Below are 7144 nucleotides of genomic sequence, written 5' to 3'. Positions count from 1 at the left end.
CTTATTTTATTCGTACGTGTCCACCATGATTTGTAAAGTTCTACGGAATATGATGGCCCTATGTAAATAAAGATTATCATTCTGATTATTATTGAGGTTCTGAAAGCTGTAAAGAAACCCCATAGGCTCCTGCTTCCATTGAACAAAGTCATAAAATTATTTGACAGATCTCCAATATCAATAGAATCAAAACAAAATGTATGGTTTGTATATGTAGCTATGGTTAATGCTGGTCTCTATAAGTCTGCTGACTTTGAGCCACCAACAATTGTCTCTATCTCTGTCTCTCATTGTCCCTGACACAAATCAGGGTCCTATTGGAAATCCATGATCAGAATCCCCTATGGCAACAATAGTCCCATTTGCACACAGAACTGCCCAGTGTCCTACGTCTGCTATGTCCCATTCTTTTTAACCTCATATTTCTAGAAGATGTTCATGAGGGTAATTCTAATACTTCGTCCACGTTTCTTAGTATTTGTTTTCTGGAAAATGGACACTGGAAACATTGACATTGAGTTTGCTGTGATGATGTGAAGAACTTTATATAAACCTTAGAAGTAACAACTTATAATATCTCAAGGCATTGACAGATAAAGAGAACAAGAACACCCTGCTCACACATAGAAGAATATAAGAAGAGAAGACTGGAAAGTCAATCTAAGAACAACATTCAAGACCTGTTCTACAAGGTGAGACACTCTCAAAAATGTTCCTCTCTTCTCTTTTAGTAACCTTTTCTCTTTATGCCTCTTCCCTTTCTGCTAAACTGTCTATTTCATCATGAAAGCCAAGATCTCACTGTTGGAAAATAACAAGATGGAAACCTGCCAGAAATGAGAAAGTGAGAGATAGAGAACCTGTTTATACTGATGGGGGTGCTAACAATGAATAAGTTTTGGAATTATGGAGATCACTATAGGTTAAAAGCTGATACATAACTTAGGGTAACATACCGGAACCACTAAACGATAGTCTTAGCCAATGCACAAATGGAAATATATAGTACAATATCATGGTGGTTATTGCATTCAGTAGTTGTATATATCATTTCAGGAGAATGGGTAGGAGGACAAGGGTCCTACATGTCTGAATGCATTTTTCTAAGGTAGCTTTATAAAAGAAAAATAGTGAAGGTGCATGGTTCTGTGAGAACTCTCCAGGACACCAATTCATTTGACACACCCGCATACTCGTAGAGGCCAACTACAGGTGCAGTCTCGTTCTGACGGGCTGTAACCACTATCATCTCCTATTCCCCAGTTGATAGCCCAAGGGAAAGCACACAAGCCAAGTTAAACAAGTTGAGGAAGCATTTCAGCAATATAATCCAGCCTTACCAACCCCCCCACCCCCACACACAATAACGATCAACTATTCACATATCATGAATGTACTGACAGACAAAAGTTTACGCATGTTATTACCTTCAGAACTCCAAAAAAATACAAATGCGCAGGAAGCTGATAACTCTTAAGGTATCATCAGTTGCATCGGCCATGCAAACTTCTGTATATTTTTCTCATGTTGCAATATTTCTTAGCCATTTGCTGGAACCAAATCTTAGACGTTTGAGGGACACAAACACAAGCAGGTATCAAACCTGCTCTATGTTTTGCATTTTGGGCAATCGGCTCATGCACAGGGCTGTGGTATACCCATAAGACAGGGGTGGCAAAGCTGTGGCACACGTGCCAGAGGTGGCTTTCAAAGCCATCTCTGGGGGGCACACAGCCTGTCACCCCAGATCAAAATTCACCAGATAGGACTCTAGGTACCCTGCAGTTCCAGGTAGGTAAGAAAGTGCCACACTCAGTGCTATTTTTAAGTGCCACATCCATGGCTGACTGGGACCACAGTAGGAGTGAAAAATTTCAGGTAGCGTTGGATTATCATTGAAGCTCCTCACATGCCCTGTGATTCCTCCTGTTCATGGGATCCTGGCAGGAAGCTCCAGTGATAATCTGTATTTCCTGCGCTAGGTATTAATGTCTGCAGTGGATATGCAACTTTTTAAAAAAGTCACACAAAAGTTAAACTTCTTAAGGCTACATTCACATGACATGTGAATGTAGCTACGGTACGGCGGGCACACTTCGGTGCCCAGGAGAGGAGGAGGGGGCGAGCATAGCGATGCATGGTGCACGGCGCCGTATTACGGAGAAAGATAGGACATGTCCTATCTTTTCCCCGGATAAGGAACGGTACCGCTCCTGTATGGCACTGTACACCCATTTCTATCTATGGGGGACGTATATACGGCGTATGTATGTTGGCCGTGTGAATGTAGCCTAAATCTGTATAGATCATCTGGATTGACTTGATACATTCGAAGTTAGTTGTCTGCAGTGCAAAGTCAAGTGTGTAGGAAAAAGGAGCACATTTGGCATAAATCCTTTCACTCATGATTATGTAAAGGTACATACTGTAGGTCTGCATTTTTCCATTGACTTGATGTTTTTCTATGTACTACAATTTCTATCTACAATAGATTTTCACAACATTCCAGGTCACTGTAATGACATTCCCTAAAGTAGGTTTTATGGGTAATCAATCCTCTAACAAAAGGGAGTGAGACAACAATATAGTTGCTGGACTCAAATTAGTCAGAACCCATTACAGGAGCTTATGTTCTGCTAACAGTCATACAAGGCACAAAGAGCTCTGTGTTCACACTGGACTACACTACACCACAGTGTGTAACTTCAATAATAAACGTGTATTTAAAGCATCAATCCATATTTACATACATAAATACGTACTGTGTCTGTTTGGTACGTCCCAGCAAACTTTTATGGCCATGAGCCAAAGAAATAAGGACAGGGGGATATTTATCAGGGCAACCAAACAGAGCTCAGCTTTCATGTTCCACTGCTGTTTATAAAATGAATGCTGAACTTTGATTGGTTGGTTGATATTACTGCCCAATACAAGGGTGAAGCTATGATGTATCACTACATGTGACTGTCTGTCTATTGCTACATACATATTGTATATACTCGAGTATAAGTCAACCCTGGTATAAGCAGAGGCCCCTAATTATACCACCACAAACTGGGAAAACCTATAGACTCCAGGGTGGGAAATGCATTGGTCACAGCCTCCCAGTATGTAGCCAGAAAGTTCCCAGTAGTATACAGCCAGCCCCCTATAGTATATAGCCAACCCACCCCCTTTAGTATGTAGCCATCCCCCTGTAGTATACAGCCAGCCACCTTTATTAGCCAGCCAGCCACCTTCATTAGCCAGGCCCCTTTAGTATACAGCCAGCCCCCAGTTTTCCCAGCACTTAAAAAAAATAAACTTACATACTCACCTTCTGGTGGTCCCGATGTTTGGCGTGGCTCCTCTTCTATCTTCTCCGCAATGCTCCAGTACTCACGTCTCCTCCTCTGTCTGCAGTAACAGCTGGCCATGTGCTCTACCAGCCAACGTACACTGTGATGCGGCTGCTGATGGCATCATAGTATGCACCAGGTGGCAGAGCGCATGGCCACGTCTCTGCCGGCTGTTACAGCAGACAGAAGAGGAGCCGCGGGGACCGGATCATTGTGGAGAAGACAAAAGGCAAGCCGCGCCAAGCATTGGGGGCGCCAGAAGGTGAGCATGTAAGTTTTTTTATAAACTCATGTGCTGAAAACATGGCTTAAACACAAGTATATACGGTAAATGGATTGATGCTTTAAATACACGTTTATTATTGAAGTTACCACACTGTGTTGTAGTGTTTTCTGTGTGGATACAGACAGTTGAGAGAGTTGAGGGAAAAGCCTATGGACACTACTATTGAGAAGCTATAATCTGTCCCTATGGTTGTTTATGGCAAATAGCAAAAATCTGTGTTAACCCTGCGAGAAAAAAGCAGCGATGCATGGGTGCCACCATCTTGGCTTCGATAGTCACTCCCTGTGACGTCGTTGGGGAGCGACGATCTGTTGCTATGACAACCTTGGGTCTTTCTAAGGCACATTGTAATGCACGATCAGTAAAATCGCCATATACCGCCAAACTGTAGTACATATAAATAAACAGTACAAATCATAAAGATATTAGATATTGCTGCGCCCCAAAATGTCAGCTCTATCAAAATATAATAATGGTTATTCCTGGTGTGTAACCCCATAATGGAAAATTGTGCCCAAAGTCGAAAATGTCACTTTTTCAGCATTTTGCAACATATAAGAAATGTTATAAAAAGTGATCAAAAGGCCATGCAGTCATAAAATGGTAGCATTGGAAAAAAATAACACCACACAAAGCTCTGTACACTAAAGTATGAAAAAGTTATTGGCACCAGAAGAAGGCAAAATGAAGATTTTTTTTTGTACAGGAGGTATCAATTTTTGTAAATGTATGAAAACATTATAAAACCTATTTAAATTTGGTGTCCCTGTGATCATACCGACCCAAAGAATAAAGGAGACATGTCATTTGGGGTGCACAGTGAAAGCCCTAAAATCCAAGCCCATAAGAAAAAGGCGCAAATGCATTTTTTCACCACTTTCACCGTCATCTGGAATTTTTTTCCTGCTTCCCAGTACACGGCATGGAATATTAAATACCATTACTATGAAGTGCAATTTGTTATGCAGAAAACAAGCCATCACACAGCTCTTTACATGGAAGAATTAAAAAGTTAAGGGCCTGGTCATTAAGGGGTGAAAGGGGTTGCCTGACCACTCAGAGTCCGAGTAGTGGTTAGAAAAACTAAGGGATATTTACTCATTTTATTGGTGAGAAATAACTACCTCTATCTACAATCCTAGGCACACTGGAAGTTGAAAGCATACAGTGATCAATGTGGCCAATCACAATTCCCTGTGTTTAAGGCTGCACACAAAATCTTACATTTATATACACAGCCCCTAGTAATACATATATAGCAGTGGTGGCGAACCTATGGTACTGGTGCCAGAGGCGGCATTCAGAGCCCTTTCTGTTGGCACCCGGGCCATTGCCCCAGCACGCCAGACAGGACTCAAATGATCTTCCTGCAGTTCCAAGCAACTTAAAAGATGCAGCTTTCGGTCATATTTTCATACTTACTTTGCTACTTGGGACTGTAGGATAAGGGGGAATGAATAGACAGGGCCAAATTATCTTTGGAGGACCTCCACAATTCCCCCCACAATTCTTTGTGCACAGAGGCACACTGGAAAGCAGCTAAAATAATGCAACTTTCTAATGTTTTGCTGTACTCAGGAGGCTATTATAATTGAAAGTTGTTGAAGAACAAGGAGCAATAAGGTAATGCTTTTATTTTTGGTTGGCACCTCGCGATAAATAAGGGGGGTTTTGGGTTGCTTTTTGGGCACTTGGCTGCTAAAAGGTTCGCCATCACTGATATATAGCCTCCCCAGTGATACATATATACAGACCCCGTAAAATAATAAAACTGTACTCACCTTCTCCCGCTCCCCCAGTGCACAGCGACCTTGTGCTCTTCCGGGAGTCAGATGTCTGGCGGAGGTATTCTAGTAAGTGATGTCAAGATGCTGGCGTCCCGTGCAGTCTGCGGTCTGTGGCAGAGCAGGGAGCATAGTGTTCCCTCCACACAATTCTACCAGAACCGGACCAACACATGTAGTGGGTGATTGAGGTGGCCCGCTGACTACCCAAATGGCCAACACTTGGTGGGGCCCCTTTAAGAGAAAAAGTGGTGGGTGCCGATGACAGTAGGCAAATCCGGGGGGATGTGAAAAACCACAGCTGTTTATGAGTCAATAGAAATACAAGAATGAATACATGAAATGCATGAATAAATTGAATGGCCAAACTCTTGGTTATGCCTATAAATTTAGGTCTGGGGACCTTTTTATTCTCTTGACCATCTTAAAGACTTTTGAACACCTTAACTGAAGTCCACCTGTGCTAGATTCATTTGGATATAATTTGGAACGATAAACCCACATCTGCATAAGGTCTCAAAGTAAAAGCCAAGCCATGAGAATTAAAGAATTTTAGAAGGACACATCTGGTGAAGGGTACAAATAACATTCTATTCCACTGATCATTTCTAACAATTCAATGACTTGCATTATTCTCCAATGGAAAACATTTGTAACAACCAATGATTCTTTCTTGTACTGGTAGCCCCACCAAATTAAATAAGCAGGGGAGAAGGGTTGTAGTAAGAGAGGTGACCATGAACTTTAGGTGACGTTAGCAAAGATTCATAGATCCTGTGAGAAGATGAGAAAAACTTATGGAGAGTCAACCATCACTGTTACATTGCACCAATCTAAGGGGTGATTAAAAAAAAGCCTATTCTCAGTACAGTATACATAGAAGACACATGCCTACATGGAGCACCATAAGGACAGTAAGAAAGAAGACTCTCTGTTTTAATGAAACCAGGACTAAACTTTTTAGCCTCAATTCTAAGTATCATGGGGAGAAACTAGGCAATGCTCATCTTATCCAATAACATTCCTACAATGAAGCATGATGGTGACAGCATTATGCTGTGGGAGTGTTCTTTGAGAGATTGGCCTTAGAGTGGCTGTTCACCTTCCAACAAGGCAATGAACAAAAGTATATTCTGGAAAGTCCTTGAGTTACCTAGCTAAAATGCTGACTTGAACTCAAGTGGTCAATCAACCTGTCAGAGCTTGAGAAGTTTGGAGAAAAAATGACAAAACATAGAGTTGTACCTCTGGTGATTTTACATGGCCAAATGGAAATAAACCAGACCGCAAATCGGGTGCTCACCTAGATTCCACATGGTTTTTATGAATTTAGACCTAACAGGTAAGTCTTTGTAAGCCATCCATGACACAGTCAGCAACTGAGTCAATTGATGGTATTGTGGTGCCTGCAGCAACCCTATGGGCATAAAATCTAAAGATCACAGGTGGAAATCTGTATTGCTATTTAGTAAAAGAAGAAACATTATATATGGCACTAACATATATAGTCTTAAGGAATCTCTACACCTTTAGCTGAAAGTTTAAGTTTACATGATGCCTTAGTAACCTGAAATGTATCATTACGGATATAATATTTGATTGGCTTTGTATCTCATTCTTGTTTTAATAAAATGTTTTATAGAAAAAGTGAGTTGAAGCAGTTTGCTTTGATGTAGAGATTCCCAAAGGCTGTATGTGGATACCATCACCCCAGTAGTGCCATATACTTTTTCTTC

The 7144-nt window shown here is 41.3% G+C and overlaps 1 protein-coding gene across 1 annotated transcript in view; it reads left to right on the top strand.

The window, feature by feature from the left end:
* Window positions 1-457: 457 nt before the first annotated feature.
* NDRG2 (NDRG family member 2) overlaps window positions 458-7144 on the top strand; it is a 46453-nt gene continuing 39766 nt past the window's right edge. The window contains exon 1 of the mRNA XM_072149289.1: window positions 458-692. The gene's annotated coding sequence lies outside the window, so the exon portion shown is untranslated. The remainder of the gene's footprint in view (window positions 693-7144) is intronic.

Source organism: Engystomops pustulosus, chromosome 1 (assembly GCF_040894005.1).
Source record: "Engystomops pustulosus chromosome 1, aEngPut4.maternal, whole genome shotgun sequence".
NCBI lineage: Eukaryota > Metazoa > Chordata > Amphibia > Anura > Leptodactylidae > Engystomops > Engystomops pustulosus.
The sequence above is the reverse complement of the archived record's forward strand: the minus strand, read 5'-3'. Positions and strand labels throughout refer to the sequence as shown.